This window comes from Balaenoptera borealis (assembly GCF_965194805.1).
Source record: "Balaenoptera borealis genome assembly, chromosome: 17".
NCBI classification, from domain to species: Eukaryota; Metazoa; Chordata; class Mammalia; order Artiodactyla; family Balaenopteridae; genus Balaenoptera; species Balaenoptera borealis.
Genome location: NC_138876.1, coordinates 60,493,647 through 60,517,492, shown reverse-complemented (window position 1 = coordinate 60,517,492; position 23,846 = coordinate 60,493,647). Strand labels below are relative to the sequence as shown.

At 37.6% G+C, this 23,846-nt stretch overlaps 1 pseudogene across 1 annotated transcript; it reads right to left on the bottom strand.

The window, feature by feature from the left end:
• Positions 1–3,396: 3,396 nt before the first annotated feature.
• LOC309615011 (CDK5 and ABL1 enzyme substrate 2 pseudogene) lies at positions 3,397–10,916 on the bottom strand (annotated as a pseudogene). The gene has a single exon. The product of its transcript is annotated as a CDK5 and ABL1 enzyme substrate 2 pseudogene (transcript).
• Between the last annotated feature and the right edge of the window lie 12,930 nt (positions 10,917–23,846).

Here is a 23,846-nt window from a genome sequence, read left to right as displayed (position 1 = left end):
TTTTCTAATTGCTCTGTCATAGTGATAACTCTCCTTCACTGCTTCCAAATGTGGTCACCAGCGTGGCTGAAATAACAATGTGTTTGAAACAGTCTATTGGATGCAGGAGCCCATTTTGAAAATTTCATAATTCGTCTAAATTTTAGCTTAAATAAAAATGGTTTAAGGGCTTCCCTGGTGGTGCAGTGGTTGAGAATCCGCCTACCAATGCAGAGGACACGGGTTCGAGCCCTGGTCTGGGAAGATCTCACATGCCGTGGAGCAACTAAGCCCGTGCACCACAACTACTGAGCCTGCACTCTAGAGCCCACGAGCCACAAGTACTGAGCCCACGTGCCTAGAGCCCGTGCTCCGCAACAAGAGAAGCCACCACAATGAGAAGCCCGCACACCGCAACAAAGAGTAGCCCCTGCTCACCACAACTAGGGAAAGCCCGTGCACAGCAACAAAGACCCGACGCAGCCAAAAATAAATAAATAAATGAAATTGATTCTTAAAAAAAAAAAAAATGATTTAAACATTGAAATGGTTTTCTTCTTAACTGTTTGAGGCTCAAACTCTAACAGACCATAAAATAATTAAGGGAAAAAAATGCTAAAGGAAGCACACATTTTCTAAGAGGGAGAAAGGTGAAGAGATTGGATTGTACACACCAACAGGATCAAGGAAGGATGATAAGTGATGGTGATGAATCTGCGTGCCTTATTCCTGCTTCCAAAGAAATTAAGTGTAAAAGGAAAGGGTTTCAATTAGAAATTCAAGTGATATCACCTAAGGAGACTTAAGACAAGGTATCCTTATCATATCAAAAAAATGGAAAAAAGAATATAAAAGGCCATTAAATGAAAATGATTTGACAGTCAGAGAGCAAGAAATGGTGCTTTTGCAATTCCAGAATGTTTGAATTATTCATCTTCTCCTTGAAAAATGTGTCAATTGTAATAAAGTTTGTCAGAGCTTTCCACACTAAAATAATTTATGGGGCATTACACTGAGAACAAAAAGCAAAATAATATCCTTTATACAAAAGTATTTTTCCTTTAAATTGCTTAAAAAAACCAAAAATTATGCTTTTTAAATCAATAATTCTAACTTCTTTAACAACTTAGGTGCCAACATAGCTAAGAATTATCACTCTATCTGCAGTTTTTTAATAAAACATGGAAGTGAACATGCTAATAACAAACTGATAAGAATCTAAGTGGAAAAGCATCAACTAGACTGCAAACGAATAGCATAAATCTAAACATGTCCCCCTGAAAAATTAGGAAACTGGCAAAACATCTGTTTGGCTCGCTGGCAGTCATCCTAAGTGATGATGCATGCCTTTTACTTCCTGGAGAAATAATTAAGCAGTAAGTTTAACAGTTTCTTCCAGCTCCTTCAAGAATTGGAAGTGCCAAGGACTCAGAAGTTTATTATCAAAAAAATTTTAACCTGGGACCTTGGGTATCCAGGCTGCTCAGGACCAAAGCAAGGCAGAGATGTGGGTGTGGTATAGAGCCCTGCCCAGTGAGTTAGGGCTCCCGTTTTGGTGTTTTGGTTGTCACAAAGCCACCCTGAGTCCTGCAAAGATTACCCAGCATGCCAGGCTTTTCTCCAGCCTCTCAACTTCTCTCCTCCAAAGGGACCCGGATGAAGCAGAGACCTGGATGGACCAGTCCTGACTCTGTGAGGTCCAGTTTCCTCTATGAGTACATGTATTCTTCTATGAATACAAAACATGTATTCAAACTACATGAGCTGAAGAAGTAAGAAGAGAACATTTGTCTCTTTTGCTTAGATTGCCCTAACTGACACGACAAAACACACCTAAATAGCTCTAGTTCACGAGGAAGGCAAAGGAAAGGAATGGCACTTTTCTATGGTACCAAATCAAGTTTTTAGTGGATAAATAAAGTATCCTATCTCTGCTAGGTACTAATATATTGGGCAGGGGGACACTCCATTAATGCACAATGTAAAAACAGAATTAAACCTATTAAGTGAAGGATTTATTCTACATTATCATTTAATGACCAACATGTCTCTATATTCAATTATAGTACTACGGTTTCATCAGGCACTTTCACTGAGATTTTCTAATTAAAACCCTCCCAGGTAACTGATGCTCAGTAGATTTGATTAGCATTTTTATCTTTCTTTTTCTCATTGAAAGTAAAATAACCTATCTTTGCACTTACGTAAAAATAGCAGCCTCCTGCCTAGGTCTCCTTTGCACAGACACTAGTCACAATTTCCTGCCAGGTGCCTCAGGGGAGAATTTCACCTTGCACAATTCTACTGGAAGATACTATGGCTTCCTATTGAACAGAATATCGAGTCTCCCTGCACTGATACAGTTTAGGAATTAAAAGGCTTTGGAGTCAGATTAACCTGGTTTCAAACTTCTGCTCCTCTACTAACTAGTTGCGCCTCTGGCCAATTACTTGACTTCTGTGACTATTTCGCATTCGCAAAACGGGGACTGTTATGAGGCATAAATGACAAAATGAGTGAAGTGTTTAGCACAGCATCTGGCACGTAGTAAGTGGTAACTGTTATGGTCACTATTGTCATTTTTGCTGTTGCTGTTACAGGGTGTGGATAAGGAAAATATTCAGAGATTTTAATTAAGGTATGTGTTCCCAAGCAACTTAGTTACTGGAGGCTGTATCATAAGCACCTTGCTCCAGAGACCGGTTGGCATGCATCACTTAATATTAAGGTTTGAGCACGTTTCTTATTCTGTTTGTTCTCTGATTGTACTGCCCATCCTGTTCTCTGCCCTTCCAAGTTCAGTTTTGTGTCATGACAGACTGTCCCACACAGACTATCATCTGTGCTCTCCTGTTCTCTGGCTTCTGGTTGGACTTAGCCAATGGGAGGCACCACCAGGAAATCTGAGCATGAGAGAAGACAGGTCAGGAATGTCTCCCTCACTACCACCTGCTTTGGGGCCATAATTCTGGCAGTGGTCAGATGTCTCTGCAGCTACCCTGGAAGTCCCTTCACACCTCTAGTTTTCACTGGACTCTGTTAACAAATCTATTTTCTCCCCTCATCCCTTCAGGCCTAGGAGTGGCATTAGCTTCTTTTGCTGGTAGCTAGAGCCTGAACATCCTTCATTGGTGTGCTTATCCATACTTTGTAAATAGTCCCTTCTCTAACTACTCATCAGAATTTCATCTAAGTGCATCTCTGTTTCCCTTTGGGACCATGAGTAATGTACCCCTTCAGATCAATATGTTTCCCTGTAGCCAACTGGGTTAATGTTCATTTTACAATTTTTATTGAGTCCTTACTATGCACTAAACACTGGGCTAAGTGCAAAGTGCAAGGAAAAAATTATATATATATATATATATATATATATATATATATATATATATATATATATATATATATATATTAAATACGTATACGTGCCCTTCTCTTCAAAGACGTCAGTCTACCCAAGGAGTTACATCTATAAAACATAAATCATAATCCAGTGTAATAAATGTGCTATGTGTATGTGCAAAGTACACAAAGATTTATAGTCTAACTTATTTGTGGGGATGAAAGGCAGGATGGAAGGGAGGTCAGGAATAATCAGGAACATATTTCAGTATGACCTCAAATAAGAGGAGAAAATTAAGAGGCAGAATTACAAGGAAGTGGCATTTCAAGCATAGAAGAGAATGTTTAAAAGTCATCATGACCTGAAGATACACAGTATATTTAGTGAACAGCAAAGTCATTCGAGGTAAGGAGAACATAGCGCTAAGATTAGAATGGTGATGAGATGGGAGGACGCCATCATGAGGTATCTTTAAGTGGCTGGAGATTGGCCAGGTTTGGAAGGACATTACTGGAACTTGTGTAAAAGGGTTCATGCTGTGGAATGATTTTATACTAACTCAATTTTGACGGGTATTTCTGGCAGCAACAATATTAGGGTGACCAGTTCAATGGATTGCAAGAATACAGAAGAAATAAAAGAATCTAAACCAGAGCAGTGTTATTGGAGTTGAAAGCAGGGGACATACTCAACAAATATTTCACAGAGAATTATCAAGACTTCAAGACTTTTGAATATAGGAGTTGGAGGAGTATTAGCTATGGGTTCAATTTGAGGTGTCTGTTTAGACTACATCATAAATGGTGACTCTATTAACTGAAACAGGAAATAGAGGGAAGCGAGCAGATCGGGTAGGGGTAGATGAATTCCTTTTTGAAAAAAAACATCTGACCTGTTGGTGTTACAATAATTGGTTTAAAAAGAGACCTGATCATCATTTTGAGAAAAGAGGAAATAATTTCACAATTTAAAAAAGTAAAAGTCATGCTAGAACAGCGTCAGATGATTAAAGCTAGTGAGACCCCTTAAATGTAAGAAATTTCAAAAGTAAATGCTTCCGAAGTTTCAAGTTGGACATTCGTATCTACTTTGGTGTCCTCCGCATATCACCAAGCACAGTTAGTGTCTGCCTATACCGCATTTCCACAACATCACCTCGTTATAGTCTTGTTCAATACCTGTCTCTGTCTCCCTAACTTACTTTGACATATATCCATAATGACCTATGCAGTGCTTGGCATGTGATAAGTGTACCTAATAATCAGTTTTTAGTATCATAAAAGTGTGGTGAAATGCCAAAATTATGAGACCACTTCTGTGCTTCAACATTCGATTCCAAAATAATAGGAGAGGTGTTACTTTTTTTCTCATCAAACGTTTTACTTATTGTTTTTTTTAACCTGCAAGGATGCTTCCTCCCACTCATCACAAAAATAATTATATCTGACAGATACCGTACTCAAATACAATCAAGCTTTTTTTTTTTAACAGCTTTATTGGAGTATAATTGCTTTACAATGGTGTGTTAGTTTCTGCTTTACAACAAATTGAATCAGCTATACATATACATATATCCCCATATCTCCTCCCTCTTGCATCTCCCTCCCACCCTCCCTATCCCACCCCGCTAGGTGGTCACAAAGGACCGAGCTGATCTCCCTGTGCTATGTGGCTGACTCTCACTAGCTATCTATTTTACATTTGGTAGTGTATATATGTCCATGCCACTCTCTCACTTCGTCCCAGCTTACCCTTCCCCCTCCTCGTGTCCTCAAGCCCATTCATTCTCTACATCTGCGTCTTTATTCCTGTCCTGCCCCTAGGTTCTTCAGAACCTTTTTTTTTTTTTTTTTAGATTCCATATATATGTGTTAGCACGTGGTATTTGTGTTTCTCTTTCTGACTTACTTCACTCTGTATGACAGTCTCTAGGTCCATCCACCTCGCTACAAATAACGCAATTTCATTTCTTTTTATGGCTGAGTAATATTCCATTGTATATATGTGCCACATCTTCTTTATCCATTCATCTGTCAATGGACACTTAGGTTGCTTCCATGCCCTGGTTATTGTAAATAGAGCTGCAATGAACATTGTGCTACATGACTCTTTTTAAATTATGGTTTTCTCAGGGTATATGCCCAGTAGTGGGATTGCTGGATCGGATGGTAGTTCTATTTTTAGTTTATTAAGGAACCTCCATACTGTTCTCCACAGTGGCTGTATCAATTTACATTCCCACTAACAGTGCAAGAGGGTTCCCTTTTCTCTTCACCCTCTCCAGCATTTATTGTGTGTAGATTTTTTGATGACGCCCCTTCTGACCGGTGTGAGGTGATACCTCATTGTAGTTTTGATTTGCATTTCTCTAATGATTAGTGATGTTGAGCATCCTTTCATGTGTTTGTTGGCAATCTGTATATCTTCCTTGGAGAAATGTCTATTTAGGTCTTCTGCCCATTTTTGGATTGGGTTGTTTGTTTTTTTGATATTGAGCTGCATGAGCTGCTTGTATATTTTGGAGATTAATCCTTTGTCAGTTGCTTCGTTTGCAAATATATTCTCCCATTCTGAAGGGTGTATTTTCGTCTTGTTTTTGGTTTCCTTTGTTGTGCAAAAGCATTTAAGTTTTTTTAGGTCCCATTTGTTTATTTTTGATTTTATTTCCATTTCTCTAGGAGGTGGGTCAAAAAGGATCTTGCTGTGGTTTATGCCACAGAATGTTCTGCCTATGTTTTCCTCTAAGAGTTTTATAGTGTCTGGTCTTACATTTAGGTCTTTAATCCATTTTGAGTTTATTTTTGTGTATGGTTTTAGGGAGTGTTCTAATTTCACTCTTTTACATGTAGGTGTCCAGTTTTCCCAACACCACTTATCGAACAGGTTGTCTTTCCTTGATTGTATATTCTTGCCTCCTTTATCAAAGATAAGGTGACCATATATGCATGGGTTTATCTCTGGGCTTTCTATCCTGTTCCATTGATCTATATTTCTGTTTTTTGGGCCAGTACCATACTGTCTTGATTACTGTGGCATTGTACTATAGTCTGAAGTCTGGGGGCCTCATTCCTCCAGCTCCATTTTTTTTTCTCAAGATTGCTTTGGCAATTCAGGGACTTTTGTGTTTCCATAAAAATTGTGAAATTTTTGTTCTAGTTCTGTGAAAAATACCAGTGGTAGTTTGATAGGGATTGCATTGAATCTGTAGATTGCTTTGGGTAGTAGAGTCATTTTCACAATGCTGATTCTTCCAAACCAAGAACATGGTATATCTCTCCACCTGTTTGTATCATCTTTAATTACTTTCATCAGTGTCTTGTAGTTTTCTTCATACACGTCTTTTGTCTCCTTAGGTAGGTTTATTCCTAGCTATTTTATTCTTTTTTTTTGCAGTGGTAAATGGGAGTGGTTTCTTAATGTCTCTTCCAGATTTCTTATCATTAGTTTATAGGAATGCAAGAGATTTCTGTGCATTAATTTTGTATCCTGCTACTTTACCAAATTCATTGATTAGCTCTAGTAGTTTTCTGGTAGTATCTTTAGGATTCTCTATGTATAGTATCATGTCATCTGCAAACAGTGACAGCTTTACTTCTTCTTTTCCAATTTGGATTCCTTTTATTTCTTTTTCTTCTCTGATTGTTGTGTTAAAACTTCCAAAACTACGTTGAATAACAATGGTGAGAGTGGACAACCTTGTGTTGTACCTGATCTTAGTGGAAATGGTTTCAGTCTTTCACCGTTGAGAACAATGTTGGCTGTGGGTTTGTCATATATGGCCTTTATTATGTTGAGGTAATTTCCCTCTATGCCTACTTTCTGGAGAGTTTTTATCATAAATAGGTGTTGAATTTTGTCAAAAGCTTTTTCTGCATCTATTGAGATGATCATATGGTTTTTATCCTTCAGTTTGTTAATATGGTGTATCACATTGATTTATTTGTGTATATTGAAGAGTCCTTGCATTCCTGGGATAAACTCCACTGATCATGGTGTATGATCCTTTTAATATGCTGTTGGATTCTGTTTGCTAGAATCTTGTTGAGGATTTTTGCATCTATGTTCATCAGTGATATTGGCCTATAGTTTTCTTTTTTTGTGACATCTTTGTCTGGTTTTGGTATCAGGGTGATGGTGGCCTCATAGAATGAGTTTTGGAGTGTTCCTCCCTGTGCTATATTTTGGAAGAGTTTGAGAAGGATAGGTGTTAGTTCTTCTCTAAATATTTGATAGCATTCGCTTGTGACCCTTCTGGTCCTAGGCTTTTTTTGTTGGAAGATTTTTAATCACAGTTTCAATTTCAGTGCTTGTGATTGGTCTGTTTATATTCTATTTATTCCTTGTTCAGTCTTGAAAGGTTGTGCTTTTCTAAGAATTTATCCGTTTCTTCCAGGTTGTCCTTTTATTGGCATATACTTGCTTGTAGTAATCTCTCATGATCCTTTGTTCTTCTGCAGTGTCAGTTGTTACTTCTCCTTTTTCATTTCTAATTCTCTTGATTTGAGTCTTCTCCCTTTTTTTCTTAATGAGTCTGGCTAGTAGTTTATCAATTTTATTTATCTTCTCAAAGAACCAGCTTTTAGTTTTATTGATCTTTGCTTTTGTTTCCTTTATTTCTTTTTCATTTATTTCTGATGTGATCTTTATGATTTCTTTCCTTCTGCTAACTTTGGGGTTTTTTTGTTCTTCTTTCTCTAATTGTTTTAGATGTAAGGTTAGGTTGTTTATTTGAGATGTTTCTTGTTTCTTGCGATAGGATTGTATTGCTATAACCTTCCCTCTTAGAACTGCTTTTGCTGCATCCCATAGGTTTTGGGTCGTTGTGTTTTCATTGTCATTTTTTTCTAGGTATTTTTTAATTTCCTCTTTGATTTCTTCAGTGATCTCTTGGTTATTAAGTAGTGTATTGTTTCGCCTCCATGTGTTTGTATTTTTTACAGATTTTTTCCTCCAATTGATATCTAGTCTCATAGCAATGTAGTCGGAAAAGATACTTGATACAATTTCAATTTTCTTAAATTTACCAAGGCTTGATTTGTGACCCAAGATATGATCTAACCTGGAGAATGTTCCATGAGAACTTGAGAAGAAAGTTTAGTCTGTTGTTTTTGGATGGAATGTTCTATAAATAACAATTAAGTCCATCTTATTTAATGTAGCATTTAAGGCTTGTGTTTCCGTATTTGTTTTCATTTTGGATGATCTATCCATTGGTGAAAGTGGGGTGTTAAAGTCCTCTACTATGATTGTGTTACTGTCAATTTCCCCTTTTATGGCTGTTAGCATTTGCGTTATGAATTGAGGTGTTCCTATGTTGGGTGCATAAATATTTACAATTGTTATAACTTCTTCTTGGATTGCTCCCTTTATCATTATGTAGTGTCCTTCTCTGTCTCTTATAATAGTCTATTTTAAAGTCTATTTTGTCTGATATGAGAATTGCTACTCCAGCTTTCTTTTCATTTCCATTTGCATGGAATCTCTTTTTCTATCCCATCACTTTCAGTCTGTATGTGTCCCTAGGTCTGAAGTGGGTCTCTTTTAGACAGCATATATACGGGTCTTGCTTTTGTATCCATTCAGCCAGTCTATGTCTTTTGGTTGGAGCATTTGATCCATTTACATTTAAGGTAGTTATTGATATGTATGTTCCTATTACCATTTTCTTAATTGTTTTGGGTTTGTTATTGTAGGTGTTTTCCTTCTCTTGTGTTTCCTACTTAGAGAAGTTCCTTTAGCATTTGTTGTAAAGCTGGTTTGGTGGTGCTGAATTCTCTTAGCTTTTGCTTGTCTGTAAAGGTTTTAATTTCTCCATCAAATAATCTAAATGAGATCCTTGCTGGGTAGAGTAATCTTGGTTGTAGGTTTTTCCCTTTCATCACTTTAAATATGTCCTGCCACTCCTTTCTGGCTTGCAGAGTTTCTGCTAAAAGATCAGCTGTTAACCTTATGGGGATTCCCTTGTATGTCATTTGTTGTTTTTCCCTTGTGGCTTTTAATATTTTTTCTTTGCATTTAATTTTTGATAGTTTGATTAATATGTGTCTTGGCGTGTTTCTCCTTGGATTTATCCTGTATGGGACTCTCTGTGCTTCCTGGACTTAATTAACTATTTCCTTTCCCATATTATGGAAGTTTTCAACTATAATCTCTTCCAATATTTTCTCCATCCTTTTCTTTTTCTCTTCTTCTTCTGGGACCCGTATAATTCGAATGTTGGTGCGTTTAATGTTGCCCCAGAGGTCTCTGAGACTGTCCTCAATGCTTTTCATTCTTTTTTCTTTATTGTGCTCTGAGGTAGTTGTTTCCACTATTTATCTTCCAAGTCACTTATCCGTTCTTCTGCCTCAGTTATTCTGCTATTGATTCCTTCTAGAGAATTTTTAATTTCATTTATTGTGTTGTTCATCATTGTTTGCTTGCTCTTTAGTTCTTCTAGGTCCTTTTTAAATGTTTCTTGTATTTTCTCCATTCTATTTCCAAGATTATTTTGGATCATCTTTTCTATCATTCTTTTTCAGGTAGACTGTCTATTTCCTCTTCATTTGTTTGGTCTGTTGGGTTTTTACCTTGCTCCTCCATCTGCTGTTTCTTCAGCAGCTTGCAGTTCTGCTTGTTGTGTTTGTGCTGCTGGACCAGCTTCTCAAAGTACAAGTAGGCCATGGACACTGTCACAGGCTCCAAAACACACTCTGGGACAAGTTCCACATCTCTCATTATAAACTTCTAATTTTGCTCAGCATCAGCTTGATGTGCGGGAACTTCTCCCAGAACGTCTCCTTCATGTCCTTCTTGAGGTGGGAGGGCTTCACATACTCTATCACTGTGGTCATGTAGGATGCGAAGATGAGGACATGCTTGTGCTTGCCACAGGGTCACTGAGGGTCAGCCAGGAGGTTGGGATTTTACTCCAGGGCATCCCCTGCATTGGTCCCTAGTTCCGAGCCAGCTGGCGCCACCCTGGGCAGGACAGGTTTGCATCTGGACCCCAGCAGAGCACAGGGGACTCTGGGCCGGGGCTGAGGCAGTGGGCTGGCTTGAGCATGACCAGGGTGTTGGTGGGTACCGGATCTTGGTAAGACACAACCTTTCCACCCGCCCCCAGCTCAACGCTTTCAAACTGGAAGACCATCTCAGAACACATGGAAACGTCTCCGGACAGATGCCTCTGCCTCTGGCTGTCCACGCTCAGGTCACTGACGCGCAGGCCTTCTCCACAGGGCAAGACAGAGAAGGCCGCACACAGGGACCGCTTGGCACAGATGAGCACGATCCTGCTGTTCCTGGTGTCGTACTGCCTCATATTATTGATGAAGTGAGTCTTCTTCAGGCCTTTGTGTCTTGGGGATCCAGATGTGTGTTTGGTTCTTTGAAGGGAGGCACATTCCACCATGTCTTCCAGAAACTCGAGGGCCGCCCGTCCAGGGAGATGTTGTTGAGGAAGAAGAGCAAGACCTGGCGGCGCCGCGAGTCCCCTCACATCCGCAGTGCCTGCGGCACAGCCCAGACAGCGGGGCCAGGGGACTGGCCCGGGGATCCACCCGCCGCGGCCGCGGCCATCCTCCGACTGAGCCCGACGGCCACCCGCCGCCCACAATCAAGCTTTTAAAAACAGCATCACTTATGACAATAATGCTCTACCTGAAAACCCAACATTTTGCTCAAATAGTTCCTTAGTAAAATTCTTTGCAGCTACAACTGTCAGACTTTAGGATCTCCACACATTATAATTATTGTTTTCTGCCCTCAGATTACCATGTTAAGAAGTATCTTTGAATTTTTGAGACTGACAACATGAACGTTAAACCTCACTGTATTCTAGTGAATAGCGGTGAAAAATGTGTACACACACACACACACACATACACACACTCGCCAATATATTCCAACATAGCAACCACGTCCCCATGCTTTGGATCTTACACAGATATCCAGGGCTTTACTGCCAGGTGTTAGAAGGGTGTTATCACTAATAAATCTTAATTCTTCTAGTGTTTTCAAATACAATCAGACCTAATCGAGGGATCCACACGATGGAAGTTTTGATTGCTAAATCAGGATAATACATCACTTCTCTAAGGGGACCTATAGAAGACAAAAAAAGCTAAGTGGACTCAGTAGGCTTGGTTCTTCTTAGTCTTTTAATTAAAACAAATACCAAAAACAAAATTATTCTTGACCCATTTTCACCATCAAATTCTTTCACAGGTTTACTTTCCTATTTTCCTATTTAAAAGAGTCTAAACATTCTGTTTTTGTGACATCTTACTGAAGGAAGTAGAATCTAGTGAAAAGACATTGAATTGAATTTGGTGTTCAAAGACCTACATTCACTTGAAAAAGAAGAGCAACAGTGAGGCAAGGGGATTGCTGGCCCAATTAGATATATAAGCATATCCTAAATCCTCTATAATCAACACAGTGTGGTGTTGGCATATGAGTAGCCAGGCAGGTCAATAAGAAAGAATAGAGAATCCAGAAATATATGCAATTGCTGGTAGTATTCAACAAAGGTGAAGTCACAAATCAAGTGGGAAATATGGGCACTTTAATAAATGGTGCTGGGATAACTGGATAAGTACATGAAAACAATAGAAATTGAATTCATTTCTGACACCAGAAATCAGTGAAAATTCTAAAGGAATTAGAAATTAAAATATAAAAAATGAAATTACACAAATACAAACATTTCTGAATTTCTTTATAACCGAGAGGCAAGGAAAATTCTCTTCCCGCTCAAAATATTGAAGCAGTAGGGCAAATCATTAATAAATTTGACAACATAAAGATTAAATGTGCATGGCAGGGACTTCCCTGGTGGTCCAGTGGTTAAGACTCCACACTTCCACTGCGGGGGGCATGAGTTCGACCCCTGGTAGAGGAACTAGGATCCCACATGCTGCATGGTGGCACAGCCAAAATGAAAAATGCATGGCAAATACAACATCATAAGCAAAATTAAAATAACAACAATGCTATTTTAAAAACAGGCTAGACAGGACATGGAAGCAACTTAAGTGTCCATCAACAGATGAATGGATAAAGAAGATGTGGCGAATATATACAATGGGATATTACTCAGCCATAAAAAAAAAAATGAAATTGAGTTATTTGTAGTGAGGTGGTTGGACCTAGAGTCTGTCATACAGAGTGAAGTAAGTCAGAAAGAGAAAAACAAATACCGTACGCTAACACGTATATATGGAATTAAAAAAAAAAAAAAGTTTCTGAAGAACCTAGGGGCAGGACAGGAATAAAGACGTAGATGTAGAGAATGGACTTGAGGACACGAGGAGGGGGAAGGGTAAGCTGGGACAAAGTGAGAGAGTAGAATGGATATATATACACTACCAAATATAAAATAGACAGCTAGTGGGAAGCAGCTGCATAGCACAGGGAGATCAGCTCAGTGCTTTGTGACCGCCTAGAGGGGTGGGATAGGGAGGATGGGAGGGAGATGCAAGAGGGAGGAGATATGGGGATATATGTATATGTATAGCTGATTCACTTTGTTATAAAGCAGAAACTAACACACCATTGTAAAGCAATTATACTCCAATAAAGATGTTTAAAATAAAAAAGAAAGAAAAACAGGCTAGAGACGTGAGTAGAAAAGGCAATACAGTCAATGCAGTTTCTCATACGTTTAGGACTCTATATGTCTCATAGTTAAAAGAATAGCTCATAATAAGAGAAATACAAATTAATATTACACAGATATATCTTATTTATCACACTGACAAAAAATCAAGAGTGTGATCACATATTTAGTTGGTAAGACTAAGAGGAAACAGACACATATGTGTTTCTAAAAAGAATGCAAAATATTACGAACCCAGTGGAGGGCAATTTGGTATTATTTAATGATTTTACATATGTTTTTATGTTTTCCCCTTCTCCAGGAATCTATCTAAAAGATAAACATGAAAATATGTATACACGTGGATATTTACTGCACGATTTAAAAAGGTAAAAACCAGAAACAACCTAAATGTCCATTAATACAGGATGAATTGAATTAACTTTGAAATACTTACTATGGAGCACCATACAGCTGGTTAAAAAAATAAAATAAAATAAAGAGTGCTTTCTAATATGTGATCTCTAGGATATACTGTTAAATGAAAACAGCAAGTAGTATAAGCAATATGTATACTATATATTGTATTACCATTTATCTGAAAAAGGGGTCTGTGCGTGTATATGTGTGTGTGTATACATGCACATACAATGGGAGATTAAGCTATATTTAAATAAAATTATTACTTATATGTGATGAGAGGTAACATGTAAAGGAGACAGATATAAAAGTCAGGGGCAGGAAATTTACAAGATGAATCTTAGTATTTTGTCATTCCAGAAAGCAAGGAAGTTGTCAAAAATTATTGGAATAGTGTCAAAAGGACTCATGAATGTCTTGAAGTGGCTCCCACTGCACAAAGATGAGTCATCCTCAGCACCAATAAGAGTAAAAACAACAGTGGGTTGAAATCAATAATATATGTTAAAAATCCAGGAATTCCAATGATCATGTTTTAAAAAAAGATCACCTTTGGAGGATGCTAGGAAACCAACTCCTTGTTCTAAAAACTGATAAATAAAGGGAAAGAATCATGCAGATTACTTGTTTTTATAGTAAAAACTGTACCTCAGGGTATTCAAAAGTTGATGAGAAAAAATTCTGTCTATGGAAGTATTCCAACTAACATATAAAGATGTAATTACATAATTGGAATATTACCATTTTGCAAACCCCAAAGTAAACTCTGGATCTGGGAAATGATCCTCAGTGATACCTAACTCCACAGCAGTAGACAACTGGACATTATGCCTCTCTTGATGGAAGTTTAGAACACCATTTATGAAGTAGTCTTGCCAAAAATGTAACCTAAATATGGATCCAGCCTCTTGATCTAACCACCAGTACAGGAAATACACGGTGAACAGAGGAACAGATTTTCTTTAAAAAATGAGAATACAATCAGCGATATCCAGAAAGCAGGAAAGTTCACAAGACAAATTACTCAATTTTTTCAACAGATCAATTTCAAAAATTTTTTTAAATATAAGTTAAGGTAGCCCATGAAATAAAAAAATCCATGAGACATACCAACAGAATGCAGTGGTGCACCCTGTTGGAATCCCAATTCGAACAAACCAGCAACATAATATCTATAAACAAACAAAAATAAAATAAAACATGTATGAGAAAATACTGACTAGATATTTGATGATGTAAGACATGACTAAGTTTTCTTATGTATGAAAATGGCACCATGACTGGGTTCATTAACAAGAGTTTTTTCTTTCAGAGACACATACTCAAATATTTATGCGTGAAATATTATGTATGGGATTTGCTTCAAAACAATTCGGTAGGCAGAGGCGTAAAGGAAGTTTGATTAAATGCAGGTGTGGCTGTGAGCTAACAAGTGTTGGGGCTGAATAATGGGTACATGCAGATGCACTGTACTTTTCTCTCTACAATGAGTGCTTAAAATTACCCACAATACACTACTGGTGGGAATGTAAAATGATGCAGCTGCTTTGGAAAACAGTATGAAGTTTCCTCAAAAAAAATTAAAAATAGAACTACCATATGATCCAGCAATCCCATTTCTGGGATTTAACCAAAATAATTAAAATCAAGATCTCAAAGATATATATGCACTCCCATGTTCATTGCAGCGTTATTCATAATAGCCAAAATGTGGAAATAACCTAAAGGTCTATCTATGGATAAATGGATAAAGAAAATGTGGCATATACATACATGGAATATTATTCAACCTTAAAGGAGAAGGAAATCCTGCTATATGCAACAATATGGATGAAACTGGAGGATATCGTGCTAATTGAAACAGGCTAGTCACAGAAGGACATGCATGACCCCCCTCATATGAGGTCTCTAAAATTGTCAAATTCCTGGAATCAAAGTGGAATGGTGGTGACCAGGGACTGCAGAGAGGGGGCAGTGGGGAATTGATCATCAACAGGCATAAAATTTCAGTTAAGCAAGATACAAAAGTTCTAGAGACCTGTTGTACAACATTGTGCCCACAGTTAACAATACTGTATTATGCACTTAAAAATTTGTCAAGAGGGTAGATCTCATGTTAAGTGTTTATAACACAACCTTTTAAAAAAGAAAAGCAAAAAATATATATATCCATAATAAAAAGGTTAAAAAAGACCCACATACAAATTCTGGATCCACCATTTGTTTGCTTAATACCAAGCAAGTCACTTAACACATTTTAAGCCCCCATTTTCTCATATGTAAAAGGGATATAATAATAACAGTTTTATAGGTTGGTTTGCCATCTCTATTTTTGGACCCTGATAATGGTTAGTTGAAAAGAGAAAGAGGTTTTGGAATTATTCTTACCAACAGTGTATATGTATAATTATGTATAATTTTAAACACACATGGCAGAGAGAAAAGTACAATGCACCTGTTTGTACTCGTTATTTAGCCTCAACTCCCTTTTAAATATCTGTCATAATTTTATGATACAAGGCAAGTACTTAACTTTTCTAGGTTCATTTTCTTTCATGTAAAATGGGGATCATACCAGCATCATACCATTGTTATGTGGACTATGTAAAGTTGGAACTTTTTATAAATAACACTTTCTCTCCTTCGTGAAGCCATTTTGATTCCTAGTTGGAAATAGTCACTGTTCTGATAGATTTACTTTGATTACTATTATATTAATAATCTCCCTTGAATTATTATTTAAATATTTTTTTATGAAAAGACTCTGGGTCCTTTGAAAACAGATTATTCATATCCTTTACCTCATGGAAGGCGTATGGCACATAGTTGGAGATCAATAAAGTTTGATGAATTAAATCCCTTGAATAGATTAGATGCTACCTCCAAAACTGATTAATCTTCTGCAACTACTGACACTGAATGCCCTGGCCATATATTACTTAAGTCTTTTAAAATGCACGTGAGATCCCTGGCAAAATGTCAGATTGTTTCCTGGACAAACAGTAAATGAGTTTGTCATATGTGAAGAAATCACCCAGTTCATTGTGTTGATAAACCTGGCCTGCAAATCCGACTCTGCTTTTTACCTATCACATTTTTGGTTTGTCCAGGTTTGTTCCTACAAACATGTCACAGATTCTTCAGTAGAAAATTGTTTCTAGCATAAGGTTTCAGCTTTATTCCAAAAAGTGTGTCCCTATGAAGAACCACCTAGCACATATCCATGATGCTCCAAAGATAAGGGTAGATTTCCATATATTGCCATTCCCCTTAAATCAGGTCAAAAACTAGCAGGAAAAATGAATGGAGTCTCCAAAAGATAGTGGTTCCGGAAGACTATCTGAAGTGACAAACAAACCAACCTTAAATGTAGTTCAAAATATTTCCACTTGAGATAAAACTCAGTTTCAGCATTCTGAACATGGTGACAGCATAGTTTTTACTTCTGAGTATTGTAAGGCCCTTTTCTCATAAAACCTGGAGAAAGCCAAAAGCAGTTCAATTAAAGTGTCTAAATGTGGTCATCTTTTATCTATAGCTCCGTGGGACAGCTCAGCTAGAGCCTATAGAGTTCAGCTATGTAGTAAAACTCACACCTCAGCACTCTCCCTGGACGCCAACAAGCAAACACTAGAGTGCAGTGCAGAGTAAAGAAAGGGTTTGCTTCTGAGTAAAAGGAAGATCATGATCTGTAATTTCAAAGTCCATCAGACAGAGTCCTATAAGAAAACATATGAGCTATGCATGAAGTTATAGGATCTATATCCAAAAAAAAAAAAGAGACAAAAAAATTAAGTCAAGCTCCTTCCAAAGTAAGACATTTGAAAGGAGATCATTGCAACATCATAAGTTCACCATAAAGTGATGCATTCATATTTTACAAGACAAGAACTGTACCAAAATCTTTAAAGTCTCTACACAATTGTGTTTGTCGAAACATATTTGGTGCCATAACTCACAAGTTTATTGACATTCTTGGTTTACATCAAATATTTTACTTATTGTGATACTGAAATTTTATTTCACTTCTTAGAAAATGTTATGCTTAAAAAGGGAGCAATCATAATATATTCCATAGAGTTTTCTCCAATTTACATCACCATTTTCTGAAGTAAACTGAAATAAGCCAAGGTTTTATGTAACTAAATCTTTCTATTATTTTCACAGCTCAGAATGAGAAGGGGAATGAAGAATAAATCTGTAAGAGAACAAAACGTAAATTCATTGTGCTCACAATGTTGCATTAATCAGGAAAACTCTCTGTAAAATTGATTAAGAGGGAATCTGAACAAATGACTACATGCATTCAGAAGAGGCTGCACTCACTAAAATAAACTAGAGTTTCATTTCTCCTTTAAAAAAAAATCTATTAGAAGTCTAGATCAGATTCTTCATCTGTGAAATAGATATCACAATTAATTCCTACCATATCTATCATAGAAAAATAGTGTGGGGTTAAAAAATGAGCTAATATATGGTGGGGGGGAGCTTTGTAAAAAGCAAAGGAGCTTAAAAATGTGAGTGATAATCAAGATGATCATTACCTGCTTATAGATAAAAATAGATAACATTACACCCAGCATGCAACAAAGCACTTAGCACATACTAAGTGTTTACTATATGTTTTAACTAAAATATTAATAGGTATTAGGCAGTCACATTGTCAAAAGTACTGATTTAAGCAAAATTAAACACAAAATAAGCCTGGAGCATCTTGTAATGCCGGAATGTAAGGAAGTACTGTACTCAAACAAGCAAACAAAGCACAATGATGAGGGAATGTCAAAGGAACAAAGGACCCAAATGAAAGAACTCCCAGGGGCCAAAAATGGAAAAATCTAAGTATTAAGATCAATGAAATAGAATTGGCTTACAACCCACAGTACAGAATAAATAGCTATAAGTCCACAGTGAAATTATTTAATTAATCAATTTAAGAATCAGTGGGGGAGGGACTTCCCTGGTGGCACAGTGGTTAAGAATCTGCCTGCCAATGCAGGGGACACGGGTTCAAGCCCCAGCCCGGGAAGATCCCACATGCCACAGAACAACTAAACCTGTGTGCCACAACTACTGAGCCTGCGCTCTACAGCCCACGAGCTACAACTACTGAGCCCACATGGCACAACTACTGAAGCCCTTGCACCTAGAGCCTGTGCTCCGCAACAAGAGAAGCCACCGCAATGGAGAGTAGCCCCCACTCACCGCAACTAGAGAAAGCCTGCGCACAGCAACGAAGGCCCAACACAGCCAAAAAAAAAAAGAAAAAAAGAATTAGTAGGGGAGAATAAACAAATTTCCTCTGTAGAAGGATTCCAAATAATTTATGTAGATTTAAATATTTATGTAAATAATTTATGTAGATTCCAAATAATTTATGTAGATTTATGTATTCCAATAATTTATTTATTATTTATTTCATCCTCAAGGAGGATGCTGTGCATGGCAACTTCATTTCGAGGAGTACAAACAGGAAAACAATAGGAGGAACAAGGAGGAACTTTACAGTGGAGAAATCTGACAACAATAACTCAGCCAGGTGATCAAGGTCAACAGCAACAGCAATAAGTCATGTTGATAGTGTAGATCCTTGATATGATGTGATGAAAATGACATTTTACCTCTGCGGTTTTCCTCTCCAAAATCCATAACCCCAGTCTAAATATGAGAAAATTATCGGACAAATCCCAGTTAAGAGATATAATGCAAAATATCTAAACAGTACTCGACAAAATTGTCAAAGTCATTGGAAACAAAGAAAATATGAGAAACTATCACAATCAAGAGAAGCCTAAGGAGATATAACAATGAAATGTAATGTGTTATACTGATCCTGAAACAGAAAAAGGACATTAGGTTAATACTAAGGATATTTGAATAAATGGTGGATGTTAGTTAATAATAATGTGTCGAGATTGGTTCATTAATTGTAGCAACTGTACCACACTAATGCAAGTCATTAATAACAAGGAGAACAAGATGTGGGGATGGAGGGGCAGGGAGTATTGGGGAATTCTCTCTTCTATCTGCTCGTGTTTTCTGTAAATCTGAAACTTAAATTGAAAAAGAAAGAGGCTTACCAAATATGCCTTTTCTTTTTTCTTTACAGGTAGTGCAAGGTACAGCAACTTGTCTTCCACCTTAGAGGAGATGTTGCAACACACTCCTGCCCATTGGGTTTCTAAAAACTTCACTAAGATGGCAGTCTTCTGAAATTTTGTGGGGCTTATCTCCCACCCTCTGGTTCACGTAGGTCTTACTCAGGCATGAAAAATACCCACTACTCTGTGCATATTATATTCAGTCAGCATAATGTCCTCCATGTAGTGGATCATTATAACATTTTGTCAAATATCAGTGCAATCATGGCCTCTGGAGACCCTACTGTGGCAGAGAGAGCAGGAGGGTTGACACAGGCAGGCAACTTGGTGATGGTATATTGTTGTCTCTGCCAGGTAAAAGCAAACAGCTTCTGGTGGTCCTTACGATACAGAGAAAAAAGTCTTGACCAGGTCATAACTGCATATCAAGTGCCAGGAGATATGCTAATTTTCTTCAGTAAAAATACTACATACTGCAGATCTCCACCTGATAAAGTTTATAAGGATCCACAGCCATTCTCCAAAATCCATTCAACCTCTGCAAAGGCCAAGCAAGTTAAGGAATGATATGATATGATACATATCACCATCTCTCATTTTTTAAGTCTTTGATAGTGTCACTAATATCTGAAAATCCCCCTAGAGATGTGGCATTGCTACTGGTTTACTATCTTGGTAAGGAGCAGAAAAATTCAGAAGTTTCCATTTGCCCCTCCCACCATAATGGCTCTTACCCCATGGCCCCAAGGCAAGTGTGGGGATTCTTCCAGGTGCCAAGTATTTCTAATCCAATTATACATTGAGAAACTAATGAAACAACACAGTGTGCCTATGAACTAACTGGGTACTCTGTGAGTCACATCTGGGTTGTGAGGCACATCCATGTATATCACCTGACCACAGCCACCATGGTATTTTGGGTCATCGGAAGTAGCAACAATCCAGAAGCAATATTTAATAATTCCCAAAGGTCTGGGTATTTTTCCCTAGTGCACTTTCACTTTGCTAAGTTTATGCGGGCTTGAAGAGAGATTCACAGTATATACTTATGGCAATACTGCAGGGTTCTTCCTCAGGTGAACTTGACCTTTCCTTCAAGGATACCTGACTTTCCCTTTTCCTTCAATAAACCCAAGATACTCTGGGACTATGAACCTGCTTAGGTCTGGAAACCTAGTGAAAGCCCACGACTCTCCTCAAACATTGAATCACCAATCCCAGAGGATTTTCTGTTATAATTCAAGCAGTGTTCTTGCAGACTTCCCATCTATTTTATTCCTAGGGACACTGTGATCAATTAGCTACAGTCAGTGGTCCCTATGGACCAAAGTGTTCTGATTACTCTTATGTCCCTACTGGCCTTTCTAGTAAATGTGCCTACTTTGTCCTTGTCAGTTGGCCACTTGGCTGATACTCTGGCATCCAATTATCTCTGTTAAAATCAGGGAACTCATATAAAGAGTGGTGTTAGCCACAGTCATACCTGGCTACAAAGGAGAGCAACCCCAGACCTTTTCAAGGATGCAGGTGGTCCCCTCAATGTATGCATCAATATCTTCCCCAGTGAAGGGATTGAATTCTGGGCCTTTAATTCCTTCTTCCACATCATGCCACACAAGCACTGGATCTCAGTCTCATTAAAATAGGCCACTATTGACTTCAAGGTTTGGTTAACCAACCAAATAACTTGTTAGAGTCACCACCAACTCCATGAGCTAACACATTAAATCCAGAATGTTCAATAACTGCACCCATATCAATGCATTTGGCCCAGCTTTTCTAGTGTTATTTCTATTCTCCTTGGTCTAAGTCCCTTAGAATCCACTTCCACATACATTCCCCAGGCTATGGATAATATATATCTGCAAATTTTGCAATTCTATTTCCTCTTGAGTCATTCTCCATACCTGATTCCTGAAGCATACTGAGATTTGGCCCTAAGAAGATCGACCGAACTTCAGAGGTATGTGTGTTCATTTCAAAAGGTATGAAACCCAGACCTATGGACTTTCTGGATTCTGTTACTTTTCTCAGAAAAAAATAGAATAAAATAAAATAAAAAAATAATAATAATGGTTTGTTGGTTGGTTTATCTGTTTTAGCAGATAGCTTAATTGGACTAAAACCCCCAAATTTGTCTTTCCTTTAAAGGGTGGAAGCTGAAATCTTTGTTTAAGTTTTTTAGCCTTAGCTGGGTTGCTTGGCAGCCACATGCATAGTTCAGAGATGAGCCAGAGATCAGAAAAGGGTTCATATGCAGAATGTAGGTCTTTAGCTCTCCAGCTCTCCTCCTTTTGGGGTTGAAATCCCCACTCTATCTGTTGTGGTCAATACAAATCCTACCCTCTGGTTTTCCAAGCCAGTAAGACCACATATTTCTATCAGAGTGTCAGTCATCCTGCATGGTGATAACAGGAGTCTGCGCTCAGGTAAAGGGCCAACCAGTGTCATTCCCTTCTTGAAATGGTTGTTTTTTTTACTTTTAACTATTTAACTTTTATAACTGTTATCTGTAGGAAGGTTGGGGCAATAGGAATTGCTTTGCCATTCCTGGATATAAAACCTTTTCCAAACTGAGATTTTAAAAGGCTCAGCAAAAAACAGTATATGTCAAATCTATTTTTCATATCACTTACGTGGCAGATTGTGTTTTCCTAAGTGACCACAACAACATCTCCCCCATCCCTTTTGGTTTTTTCCAAAGTGACTTTAGCACTTCTCCACCAAGAGTTGTCATTTATGTTTCTTATCCTCTTGAGTCTAGGTGAGGCTTGTGCCTGCTCTGACCAATAAAGTACAATGGATGTGATGTCATATGACTTCAAGGCTAGGTCAACAAGAGGCTATGCATCCACAAGGCTTCTCTTCTTGGATGATAGCTCTTGGGGACTGAGCCAGCCAAAAACCAGCACCTACCACCGAACAAGTGGGTGAAAGAGCATTTGGATGATACCAGATTCCAACCTTCAAGTCTTCCAGCTGAGACCTCATACATCATGCAGCAAAGAGAAGCTGGTCTCATTGTGCCTTCTCCAAATTACTGACACATAGAATTTATGGTTGGCGTTTGCCTACTGAGTTTTGGGGTAATTCGTTAAACAACAATAAATGGCCACAACAAGTTAGATGTTAGGATTATCCAACTATTACATCTGTAACAATAATGGTTTCCAGTTTATTTGGGTTGATATGGTTGCTTAAAGAGATGCTCCCTTTCTCTCTCACAATTCCTTCCTAAAGTGACAAGTTAAAAAAGGAAGTCAAATTTCCCATATAGAAGAGGACAGTTAAATGTATTCCCTCATTAGGACCTCATGTCCCTTGGAAATTTGAAAAGACTAGACAGTTATTTAAACCTGAATTCTTTGTCTCCAAGAATCAATAATTTAATTTTTATTTGGAGTATTTATGAGTTAATTATATTGCTTCCTGGAATCACATATATGCGAGGTCAACTCTTCACCATACAAGCCAGCATTTCTTGAATTTTAAACAGGAAACTAATGCTCTCAGTACAAATTCAATAAAGGGAGAGTTAAGCAAATTCTGTCCACCTTTTTCAAATAATAAATAAAGCATGTATTAGGTAAACAGTTGCAAATAATAATAAGGGATAAGTGCACAGCTCCATACCCAGGGGTGAGAGTGGGAGGGGGAGGGGGAAGATAAATTATAGCTATAAACTTCCTTCTGAAGAAGACAATTTGAGAAGGGATTCAACATCAAGGGGAATTACATAGGACATGTTATATAAAGGTAGACTTAAGTATTTAAAGATAAAACTTCCATGCTATATTTCTTTTGAGTTGTTTGTATTTTCTTTAAAAGTCATTGATATACATGAGCTTTCCAAAGACAAATGTGGTCTAAAATCTATCACATATGATTACAGAAGAAAACAAGAGAGGTAGATAAAGATAATGGCAAATTAATGCTGGTGTAGTTAAGGTCAAACTCATTCATCACTAATGGCAATATAAATTGGTACAACACTTTTGGAGAGCTACTTGGCAATGCCTATCAAGAGAAATAAAAATGTTCATATCCGATCACTCAGTGATCCCACTGTTGGGAATTTTTCCTAAGAATTACATTAAAAGCATAAAAGAGCTATGAGTATGAAGGTTTTTATTTCATAAATTTTTTAGACTCACTAAAAAACTGGAAACAATCTAAATGATGAACAATTAGAGAATGGTTTTGAAAAGCTAGTGAACTCTTATGTAGTTATTAAAAATAATAATTTTAAAGGCTATGTAACACCATGGAAAATATGCTAGTTTTGTGATATAACATTAAATGATAATAGAACAATACAAATAGAAAATGCTACTATACTAAGTAAAAAAATAAATATAAAATGTGGGCAAGTATTGGATGTGAACACAAAAAAATGTGTTGTTTTTAGGAGTTGTGAGCATCT